Source organism: Phragmites australis, chromosome 5 (assembly GCF_958298935.1).
Source record: "Phragmites australis chromosome 5, lpPhrAust1.1, whole genome shotgun sequence".
In the NCBI taxonomy this organism is placed as follows: domain Eukaryota; kingdom Viridiplantae; phylum Streptophyta; class Magnoliopsida; order Poales; family Poaceae; genus Phragmites; species Phragmites australis.
This window is the reverse complement of record NC_084925.1, coordinates 21,860,364-21,872,466: the sequence shown is the minus strand read 5'-3', so window position 1 is coordinate 21,872,466 and position 12,103 is coordinate 21,860,364.

Sequence of the window (12,103 nt, the reverse complement as noted above, 5' to 3'; positions counted from 1 at the left end):
CATGTAAAGGCGACTGATAGTCCAACTTATGGATATGACAAACTGTTATCAAATGGGAACATGGAAGGTAATATTTTTGGGGTCATTGGCAACTACACTGATTTGTAGAGAGAACGACAACGAATGCCCGATCGCCATATTGCTCACCACCCACACTTGTGCCACCATGCTCAGTTACCTCATACATCCGTGACTTCTTGTCAAAGCACACTGCACGTTGATGCGCTGCTTTAGTCTTTTGTTGGGTTAACTTCTTCAGAACTACTTTTCCCCACTTTTGCTTGTCCACAATTTTCAACTTCTCACCTTTGCTTAGCCTGTCAATAAAGTACTCATTCAGCTTCTCGAAGGTGTAGGCCATGATTGCTGTAACAGGCAAAGATCTAATCGCTCGTCAGCCCAACACATTGCGTCGATGGCTTCAAGACATGGAGATCGGTTTAAATCCAGTCCATCCTCATCATGTGTCTGAACCACCTTCCTTGCCACAACCACCTTTTCCACTGAGATTCCTTCACCATGTCCACATATGCTTCCCACTCTATATCACCCTCCAACTCAAGCATTAATTTGTGACTATGGTCATGACCCATGTCATACCTTCCTTGCAATTCAATAACTACATTTGGTTCATTCCACCCCACCGCCTCCTTCACTCGTTCTACCAACTCAACAAACTTGGGACGATTCTTGAAAACTACAACCTTCAATCTCATATACTGCTGAACTTAGCACTTCCATCATCATTTTGCAAAATTTCACCATCATAGTGCACACGGACTATTCTTTCCATCTATAGCAAGACATCAAAATGCAGCATATAAGTCATTTGGCAAAAATAAAACACAACATTTATGATGTGTCGAACAACATGTACACACTACATAGGATCAAATAAAGACACAATATCACAAATTATCAATGCATAACAATAAACCCTCACTTTTCAAATGAACTAACACAATCACAAAACAAATCTATATTTATCATGCACATACATATAAATTTCATCCCAAATTGAATAAAATTGCCATGACATACAACCCCAAATTAAAACCAAAACATTTAAACGAAATTGAACAAAATTACATATACAACCCATATGCTACCTGCATTGCCCCACACATGAATTTAAACTACACATAAAGCCCAAAAACAAGTGTTTTTTCATGGATTCCTACCTCTAGGGTTCACACCAAAATCACCCTAAATCACCACAAATTGAGACAAACAACATGGGGAATGGATGAGATTACCTTCAAGACCTAATCTCCAAGCAAATCCACGGTCAAATTGCCCAAAAATTGTGGATTTAAGGAGGGGGTGGTGGAGAAGTTCTCGGTGTCCTGTGCGCCTCGGTTCGGTTGGAAGAAAACTGGAGGATAGAGAAGGATGGGCCCATGTGGGGCTTTATGCATCAGGGGGTACGTGCTAGAGCTCGTGGCGCGGGATACGAAAGGTCCGCGCCGGAGTTCTTGGCGCGGAGCATGTGCCACATTGGATTCCCGTCACCATCGCTCCTTGTAGCATGCCACGTTGGCACCAATATCCGCGCCATTCCTACTGGCACGGACATGTCTAACATCCGCGCCAGAGGCTCTGTCATGGAGCCAGGGGGTCAAAACTGAATATAGTTTTGCCATCGGTCCATTTTCCAAAATAGTTTGCAGAAAGGGTCAAAATGGGAAAAAAAACCTCTTACTACTCAAAAACGAGTTTCAAAAAATACCGTATGTGACTCTTAATACTCACAGATAGTTCCAACAAAAACTGTCTGTGATCATTACTATGCGCAGACAATTTTCTAGAAAATCCACCTGTATGTAAGTCTATTGTAGACGGTACTAAAACCATTTGTAATAAGGTTGATATCACATACACTTTTATAGAAACGAACATATAACCGTCTGCAAATAGGGTTTAAAATCCGTCTATAATGACCCATTCTGAGGAAGTGTTTTGCACCTAACAATTCACCTCTCCTTGCAAGGGAGCTTGTCCTCGAGCTGTGGTGGCGGCCATGGTGCTATCCTTTGGCAGCCTCATCAACTGTGTGTAGCCTCATGCCCAACCATCAATGAGTGGCCTCTATTGAGCCATGCTACTCCTCCATGTACGCGTGCACAACGCCATACACGCCTGTGACTGACCGAGCGAGTGTACACAGGTGCTGAGCTGGTGAACACTAGCTTGGACCTGCCATTGGCGATGTCATAGGTGACGTTGGAGAAGTGGTACATGTACTCATGCTAAGGCAATGCTGCAACATGCTTTGCTCGTTTCTTCTTCTCCTCAGCAACTATCATCTTCTTTTTTGGGAGGGTTGTTGTCGGTGAAGGAGCCTTCAGTGGGTGACGAGCCACTTTGCAATGCGGCCGACTGACGTGCAGTGTCCAGCATACCCTTGTCAAACACCACCAACTTTGAAGAAATAGTGGCCAGCTGTGAAGACATGGTGCCCATCTGCTGCGCTAATTTGTCCATCTGTTGTTGCATACTTTTATGTAGATTGGCCTCCACCTTGGCCAAGGCATCCACATAACTGGACTTGGAACCAGGTAAGGTTATTATCGGTGAAGGTGTTGGTGTTGGTTGTATGTGGTGGATGTCCAATATGCAACACTCCTCGCAGATGCTGTGTCTGTGGAGTGTGCCATGAGCTCGACCTGTGTCATGTGCTAACCGGAACCGAACAAGCGCCTCCATATGTGTTGCCACTATGAACAAATGCACCTCCTTAACGCCATATGGGTTGTCACTGGGTATAGCAAGTAGCTCACCATGACACGAAGAACACCAAATTCAAAACCTGACATCTATGATACCAAATTTTAAAGTAAACACTGTCAGGAGGATAGCCGGGTGGAATCAGTTGCTAGAGGGATTAGACTATAGATGCCACGGCCCAGAGTTTCTAGAACATGTCATTAAGTGCTAATGGGCATCATTAGCATCATTTGTTTTGTTTTGAGCAGTGTAGACATGCAATGTGAAATTTAACCGAATTTGGTTAAACCAGGGTTAACTAATGCGTTGTAAAGCATCTCCCAAAACCTCTATGGAACATAGGGCCGGTGACAATTTTAGAAATTAGTAGGTGCCTGGAGGAGAATATAAATGAATTTTCCCAAATTTTTGGGGATTATTTTAAGGGCATAAAAATCAACACAAGTTAGAAAAGCTTGCCTCTTTGGAGAATTTTCATTTGAATTTGGTGCAAGCTTTTTGGGTCAAACAAGGTAAAATGGATTGTTCATGATTTATAGAAGCCAACAAAATTTGTTCCACAAATTTTAGACCACAGTAAGACCTCCACCTTGATAACCAAAGTGGTGAAGATATTTTTTTTGCCGGCCGGTTACTGTTCATCGGCCCCGCCTGTCATCCCCTTCGCACGCACACGGCTCTGCTCCCCCTTCTCCCGCTCTCACAGAGCAAGCGGCGGCCGCCTTTGTTGACTTCGGTGGCCAGGCCACGTTGCCGGAAGCCCGGACACGGCGCCGTGTCCTTATCTTCCCCTCCCCACCCTCTTCTCTCTCTCTCTCTCTCTCTCTCTCTCTCTCTCTGCTCCTTCTCTCGCGCGGCCGGAAAGCAAAGCGCAGAGCAAACTTACACGCACTAGCCGCCGGCCAAATCATCGTGCCGCCGGCGTTTTCCGCCGAGCCCGAGCAAGGTAGAGCACAGAGGGAGGTCGCCAAGGCCCTCCTCCGCCGTTTCCCCTCCTTCCCCGGTCGTTTCCCGCAAGGATTGGAGCCGTCCGCGCCTTCTTCCCCAACGGCGGCAGCCGAGCTCCGCCGTCCTTCGTTGACCCGCCACGTCCTCACTTCTCCGGCCCAATCGACTGCGCGGTGAGCTTCCCCGTGCTCCTGTACACCTTATGCGCGCGCCGTTTTCCCTCCGTCCCGTCCGTCACCGGCACGTGTTCCCACGATGGTCGAGCCGCCGCCACCTCCCCGCGCGTGCCGCCAGCCGTGCCGCCGTCGAGCTCGTCGGCCGGCAAGCACGCCGTTAGATCCACGTGCTCGCGTAGAACGCGTAGGTGCGTTCGGCCAGGCTTATTACGCCGCCGTTCGTCGTCGGCGAGTCAAAACCGAGCCGCCGTTGGGTAGCTTCCGCCGTCCGCCGCCGCTAGCCGTTCTCCGGCCGTCGCCGGTGACCACGTATGCCTCAAATGGATCCACGCGCATATGCTGGAGCCGCAGCTGCCCTTCCCGGCCGCTTGGACTGCGCCGCTCGCCGCCGGCGGGCTCAACCCGAGCCCCGGCCGGCCGCGCTGCGCACTGTCCTGGCGCGAGTCAATTTTGACTCGGGTCAAAATATGCCGGCCCCACCGGTCAGTGGCTTGAGCTCGGCCGGTGCCGGTTGAAAAAGGCGTGGGCCCATTTGAATATTAGAGAAAATCGAAAATTGCGAAGTAAATATCTGTTGAGTTGATAAATCGGCTGAAATCTTGAAAAATGCATAGGAAATTATGTAGAGCTCCAAAATTCATGAAACCAATTTTGTTGGTTTTGTTGTAACATGATCTATCCATTAAAAATACCAGTGGCCATGAAATGTGTGCTGTGAATTATTGAGTTAATGAAATATGTCTAGGCTTTGATAATTCATAGTTAAAGTTTGGTATTTCCAAAATTGATGAATCTAATTTTGTTGGCCTTGTATTATCATACTCTGCACCTGCAAAATACTAGGTGTTGTGAAATTTATAATTAAATTTGTTCAATTAATGAAATGTGTTTAATCTTCAATAATTCTTAAACAATTTTTGATAAGTCCAAAATTGGTAAATCCAATTTTGTCAATCTTGTTAAATTATGCCATGTTCTTTAAAAGTGCTAGGGTTTATGAAATGCTTACTGAGGATTAATGAGTTGTCAAAATGGTTTCAATTTTTAAGCCTTTCATATTTGGTTGGTCCATAAATCGAGTTGTGTAAATCCTATTAGTGGGTTCCCTGTTCACTTAAAAAAAGTTACCCTCATGTTAAGTATAGTTAGTTTTCTTTTAGATTTAAGCTTAGAGTTTAGCTTAATCCATCTAGGAAGTTGTTAAATGCTAAACAGTAGTTCAGGTAAGGAAATCCTTAAGGCTTTTAACTCATGGCATAAGTGCATTGCATCTTCACTGTTGTCTTACAGTGAAGCATCTTTCATTACATGTCATTCATATTCATTACATTGCATGCGTGATTCTTTTAGGGAACTTCGACCCGGCGAACGAGGCGAACGAGGCTGTCCCCGGAGGTTCCCGCAGTGGTGATCGTGACTCGGGTAGCTGTGAGCAGCAGCTAGGGCAGCAAGGCAAGCATCTATCATACTGCACCGTGTCTACTTGAAAATTTAATATGTTATCTACGCTTATGTATACATTGCATGTGTCGGGTACCGAGTTGGGTAGAACCTATGCCGATGCATTATCCCATTTCGGTCACGTTTCATGTGTTATTCGTAGGAGCCTAGTGGTGTCGTCGAGGTCTAATGATAGTTCGCTAGGCTTAGTGGTACTTAGGCTTTCCGGTAGAAGTCGACGACGGCGTCCACCGTTGTCGTGAGCCTAGGGCTTATTACTTGTTCACACTTGTGGTTGTGTTGAGGATGAGTCGGTTTGGTGAGTGGTGAGTTGAGACGAGGTGTGGGCGGTGTTAGGGGTGTCATCTGCTCACGAGGAGTCCTCAGGCAGTTCGGGGAGGGAACCCGGACACCGTAGACCGCTTGTACCGGTTAAGCACCGATCGTCGGTGTAGTCGGCTTTAGCACTTACCTTACTCACCACATGCTGATATAATGGTAGGTGAGCTGATTACCTTCGCAGACGTGGTCATGTGGGCCTCGTCATAGACGGTGTGAGTCCGGTTTGAGTCCGGGCTTTTAGCGGTATTAGTTTGCTCGGGGAGTAGTTCTAATACCGCCGTGCCGAGCTATGGTTGATCCACATGGTTGGGCCTGGTTGGGAAAGGTTATCACAGGTACCCCCTTGTGTGCATCTTAGCGGGTGGCACAAGCCGTATGGTCCCTGTGTCGTGTGGGTCCAGGAGTATTCCCCTGCAGGGTGTATAATCAGTTCGAACTGCCGCGCTCTCGGTCATGAGCATCGCTATCGCTTATCTCCACCGAGCGACCATGTTTTGGTCGTAGAGCTTCGATGTGGGTTGTGGCATGGTTGGTTTGGGTGGTTTGTTCGGTATGTGGTCGGTGGTTTGGTGGTAATGGTTTACTTTTATACATTTGTTGTCTATATATCTGTTCTGATCAGTTGGTGGGCAGGGTTTGAGTGGGTGGTCGGTTAAGTCAGTTGCTTACACCTAGAGTCTAGGTTGCTTACCGCTTAATGAACTTAAACATGTCTTAATCCTTGCTACAGCTTTAAATGCATGATCCTTGGAGTCAAGAATATATATACTCATACTGTGTAAGACTTGCTAGTACCTTCGTACTAAGGGGTGCTACCCTTAAGTTGTTTTCAGGTTCTCAGGTTGGCGAGGAAGAGGCGGTGTTCGGCTACTTTGTGCCTGCCGATCAGGGTGGCGGGCAGGAGTAGCACCTTCTACTCCGAACTCCGGCGCTTTTGGTATGGAGCCTAAGGGCATGCGGCTCCATACTCTTTTGTTGTATAGGTTTTCTTCCGCTGCATAGTTGTTATTGTTCCTCTTTTGTTGTAAATTGTGGAAGTAGTTGCATGTTTAATAATTGTAATCCAGTTTAATTATTTGCTCTCTATTAAACTGTGTTGTGATATTTGAGTTGGAAGGCATGTGTTCCGATCCTGGGCACAAAACACGTGCCGGGACTACCGGAATGGTATTCTGGTTAATCGTCGAGGTTGTGATCATGAATAATGATCCTCCTGATGATTAGTTAGAATTCTATTTGGACGGTTCCTCACAGCTTGATATCAGAGCCTTGTTTAATTTAGTAGCCTAAACATAATTAGTGCATTGTTTAGTAAGTCAACAACTTTAATTAATCAACACACCAGTTTATGTTTACGCCTCTTTGTGTTTAATATGTATTAAACTGCTATCGTTTATGCCCCTAAGTTAAAATGCATATTATGAGTGGCGTTTATATGTCTTATACCACATTGTTTCACTTTCGACCCTTCATTGATTCATGTTGAGCATTGCATCTTCGGCTTTGCATCGTCAGAAGGTAAGGTACGACGCTCGGTGGCGGTTAATCACCAAGGGCTCAGCCGGATGCGAGGCAGGGGCCCGGCGTGTTCCGTACAGCGATCCGTACGGGAAGTGAATACGCTAGCAGTAGCGTATGAACATCCACCATGCGATGGGAGACATGGTCGTCTACTCGAGTGGCGTTTACACGAGATGTCCCGTAGGGTCTACGGGAAGTGAATACGTCGTTGTCGACGTATGGATTGTCGCTTGTACGGCATGTGGTACAAGGGCCGTTCGCGCTCTTACTCTTTCTAGCGCGAAGGGTACGTTCTGGATGTTATAAACTACCTGTGATTTTGATGCTTGCAGGTGCGGTCCTTATTTTGAGAAAGAAGCGGTAGCTAGGTTCGAGCATGCATCATTTCATGGCATTCATGCATGCATTCATACTTGTTCATGTATTATGGGATTCTAACAGTATATCCGGCAAATATATTGTGCTAAGTCGGAATTTGATGTTTCCCCCTTTTGTTTTATATTTCAGAATGGTTGTCACTCGGCGTGGTGGGGAGGTTCCGGAGGGTTCCGGTCAGAACAATCCTCCTCCACCGCCGACCATGGCGGATGTGCTCATGCAAATTGAGCAGAACCGCCAAGCGAATCACACCCTCCTCCAGACGAACCAAGCGCTCCTGGAGCCTCTCGTGCGCAACGCGGCTCCTCATGGAGGAGGTGGAGCCGTGCGCCGAGACGACTTCTCGGACTTCTTGCGGACTCAGCCGCCGGTCTTCTCGCGAGCTGAGGATCCTCTGGATGCCGATCACTGGCTCCGGACGATCGAGCAGAAGCTCGTCCTTCTTCGCTGTGAGGATCACGAGAAGGCGCTCTTCGCCGCCCATCAGCTTCAGGGCCCGGCGGGTGCGTGGTGGTCCAGCTTCCTGGCCATGCACCCCGCCGATCACCGCGTGTCATGGGCGGAGTTCCGTGAGGCCTTCCGCTCGTTTCACATACCGAGTGGCCTCATGGAGGCTAAGAGGCGGGAGTTTGAGGACCTCAAGCAAGGAGGTCGGGCGGTGATGGAGTACGTGCAAGTGTTCAACCACCTTGCACAATACGCTACCGAGGAGGTCAGCACGGATGCGCGCAAGCAGCGCTGCTTCGTGAATGGCCTGAACTCGAAGATGCAGGACCGGTTGTCCGCGCATAGGTTCGCCGACTTCAACGAGTTGGTGAGCACGTCGATCACGGTGGAGCTCAAGTATAAGAGCCACCAAGAGGAGAACAGGCGGAAGAGGGGTTCCTCGTCTTCCGTGGGCGGGAGCTCGCAGCGCTCCCGCACTGAGAGTCAGCCTCCACAGTCTCAGGTGCCGTCGGCTGGCTACCCGCGGTCGATGTGGTTTGTACCACGTCCTGCGTTCTCCGCTCCACAGGGGCGGGCTGCACGACCAGCCGGCTCCCAAGTGAGCATGACCGGTGGCTCAGGTGGTCCGTGTTTCAACTGCGGCCGCGTCGGCCATTTCTCGAGGGAGTGCCCGTATCCGAGGCCGGGAGCCGCGGTGAGTGCCCCGCGACCACCGCTGGCTCAGTCAGCGCCGCAGTCTTCGCAGGTGACCCACGTTCCCAAGCGTGGTCGAGCTCGCCATACTACCGCCGACGAGGTTCAGGAGGGTGACACCATCCTGATGGGTACGTTGGATATGAGTTTCAACTCTGACATCTTTTCTGCAGTGGTTTTGTTTGATTCAGGAGCCTCTCACTCCTTTATATCTTCGGATTATGTTTGGAAGAGCGGGTTGAGAGTCAGTGCTACCCACACAATAGATTGGGGAGACTCAGAACATCAGAGGAGTTATAGGAGAAGGGGACTGCAAACTAGATTGATTTCTCTTTTTTCATTCCTTAATCACAGCTAACACTATGTATATATAGCCGGCCAGCTGACCTACAAAGACTCTATTCAAATCAACTCTATCTCTAATCTTATCTCTAGTTTAAATCCAACTCCATCTCTTAATCTTATCTCTAATTCTCTCCTAATTTAAACTAACTAAACTCTATCTTATCTCCTAAACTGAACCTGATTCAAACTAACAAACATATCATGTGCTACAATAATAACTAGTGTTGTGTAACAACTTCAGATGAGATCACAACTTCAATGAATACTCAATAGTAACTTATTGAATGGTTGGTAACAACTTATGTAGTAAACTTAATAAGTGTATGGTAGAACCTCCGGTGCATGTTTGATAGCAACTTCATTGAGTGTTGAGTGTTTTGGTAGCAACTTCTATGGAGTCAGTCTAGCAACTTTAGTGATTCTTTGATAGTAGCTTCAATATAAGGTTGCACTTCAGTGAACAAATGGTAGCAACTTATGTTGAGGCTAGGTAGCAACTTATGGTGACATAACAATGAATAATTTGTAGCAAATTATGTTGAGGTGTGTGTAGAAACTTCAGATGAGGTACCAACTTCAATTAAATTTCTTGTAGCAATTTATGTAGAGAATTCATTAGCAAGGTTACATGTAATTTCCTCGCTGCATTACATGTAACTTGTCAGTACAAATAAAATGTGTAGAGGACATATGCAATATGAATTTTATTATGTTGAACTTGTCAAAAATAACACAATGGTAAAAACAAAATTGAAAATGGATGCTAGACAAGAGACTTATCATTATTTAAAATGATTAAACGAACTAGTACAAACATTCTCTACTCAATTTACTCATCATTCTCTGTTCAGCCACCCTTAGCCCACATCATGAAAAAAATCAACCCTTGCCTAGCCCACATGTGAGACACGGGCCGCGTCAGCTAAGATCACCACTTCGTGATTTTTTTATATTTCCATTTTTCAATTTTAGCAAAATTAGGCACCCGTTTGAAAAAATGGCAAATCTAGGCATCTATCACCTGTTGGAAGGGTGACCAACAGACAATAGGTTGATGTGGCATTCCAGTGTGGTGTTGGACCTATCGCCTATTGGATGGGCGATAGGTTGCTGTCACGCTTTAATTGGATGATAGGTCTGATTATATGGGCTAGGGTTTGCTCCCTCCATATGTACATTCTGATTAGGGTTTGCATCATCTGGTTGAATTCTTTGTTTTATAAAATCTATTTTTAAAGAATTTATTGTTTTTGAGATAATTTGATATGTGGAATCATCAGACAGGAAGAGTTGAAGATGACAATTTTATTCACGCAACCAACAAATTTTACAATGGGGCATGTATGGTACACTTTCCTATTAACCTAGCCATGTACTGCCTATAAACCTAACATACCTTAGATAATGTGACAACCTGATTACAACCGCTAGTATACTGAGTGAATTGGGGTACTTTCCCTTCATCACAGCATTTAGTCTTGCTTCACATGCCCGACGTGCCCTCTCATGCTTCCACTCCCACTTCACCTCACATGCCTCCTCGTTCTAGTGGGTTTGCCCCTCCTGCATGTATTTACGCTTAGCCTCCCTCCTCTCGTCTGCTTCCATATGTTGGCATTATCTCCATGCACTCGATGCTCATTGTATAGGAGGAACACATCTATTGGTGACTACTCAGTATCTAGCCATTGTATGAACTCTAAGAGTGGTGGTGGAGACTACCAACAAAGACCAAAAAGATTAGTGGTAAATGATAGATATTTGTGAAGTAGTTTGGTCATAAGTGTGTACCTGGTGGTAGCCACCTGGGACGCTACCTTCCAAGTGGGTCATACTTGTAGTTCAGACACAGGAAGAACCTCCTTCTGTAAGTTCCTGACAAGTTGTTGGACTTCTTTAGCTTACAAATGTCTCCACACTAGCACATCGACACTTCAACCCCAGTAGGCATAGTAGCCGGCATATATTTCTTGAGGAGAGGAGCGGAGGCCATTTTAGTAGGTGTAGAAGATCTGTAGATGATTGGTTTTGTTTTACTAGTGGCCTGCTGCACTCCTATTTTTACTAAAATTTTTTGCTAGTTCATGGACTAAGTCCATGGAAAATAGTTGGGAAAAGCAATTGATCCCTCTGTTTGGAGTGGTCATGTTAACTGAAAAGGCTAGATCCGAAAAGGCTACATCTAAAAAGGCTAGGCCTGAAATGGTTACATCTGAAAATGCTACCAATGGATTAATCTGATGAGTACAGTACAAGTCGGTAATTTTATTAGAAAAGTTGGACGATATAGACGATTGGTGAACTGCTGATCTTACAAACTTGTAAAAAGAGTAGGGGATGCTTTTAGTAGTCGAATCACACAACACACATAGGATTTTATACAAGTTTAAGCCTCCCATCCTAAAAGCCCTATGTCCTATTAGTCTTGTATTAATCTCCGGGACTGTTTACAAGGGGGTGCTTGGCTAGCCTAGATGGATCTAAACCTAGTCAAAGTGCTCCCTTGTGTGTAGTCAGGAAGAGTTGCTAATATAGATCTAAGTTATAGAAGGCTTGAGGATAGGCTTGAATGACTTCAATTGGCTTGTATCGACTTCAATTGGCTTGTACTCCGTAGGGTCCCCTAGCTCCGTATATAAAGGGGGTCATCATAGGACTCCTGGAGTCTTTCCTTATCATTCCCAGAGATAAATTTCCTTGTTATTCTAGGTATATGCGAGCAATTTCCATACATCTTGGGATTCCCTACCTAGGGTTAGAGATATGCCTCGAGAATATAGGAGGACCATATGGTATCCGGATATGGTAGTTTTACACTACCCATCGTCAAGCCCCCTACCAATACGTGAAATAAAGTTTCGATGGATCGAAGGCTTAGTCAGCAAAGGTAACCATTTTGACTGACCATGTCCTCGAGTAGAACTCGGGTCCTCGGTTAGGATGGTACGTCTAATCGGGTTCTTCGAATCCTCGGGTCATCTATTCGGGCTTCCAAAACCTTCGTGTACTCAAGAGAATCCTCGAGAAGGTATTCCCTCCGAGTAGGAATTCCGATTCATCCGAGAAATATTATACTAATCTTTTGA